This window comes from Morone saxatilis, unplaced genomic scaffold (genome assembly GCF_004916995.1).
Source record: "Morone saxatilis isolate NCDOM2014 unplaced genomic scaffold, NCSU_SB_2.0 Contig18, whole genome shotgun sequence".
NCBI classification, from domain to species: Eukaryota; Metazoa; Chordata; class Actinopteri; family Moronidae; genus Morone; species Morone saxatilis.
The window spans coordinates 29,516,854-29,517,074 of record NW_023339740.1 but is presented as its reverse complement, the minus strand read 5'-3'; the positions used below and the strand labels follow the sequence as shown (position 1 = coordinate 29,517,074).

General features: G+C 48.4%; 1 protein-coding gene across 1 annotated transcript in view; it reads right to left on the bottom strand.

Moving 5' to 3' along the window:
* LOC118328778 (probable ATP-dependent RNA helicase DDX27) overlaps positions 1-221 on the bottom strand; it is a 7,252-nt gene that overhangs the window by 5,836 nt on the left and 1,195 nt on the right.

Here is a 221-nt window from a genome sequence, read left to right as displayed (position 1 = left end):
GGTTCTGTTGGTTCTGTTGGTTCTTCAGTCAATGTGTTCTGTTCGTCTGTCTCTGTTCACACTGACTGCCTTTCTCTCTTTCAGTGGAGACTTTTATCCCGAGGGACTGACTCCTCCCTCTCCCCCCTGCTCCCACCCTCCCAGTGGGAGTTGCAGTGTTTCCTCCTCTTCGTGAGAAAGACTGTGTGTTTGTTTGTGTCCCCACAGATATATATATATAT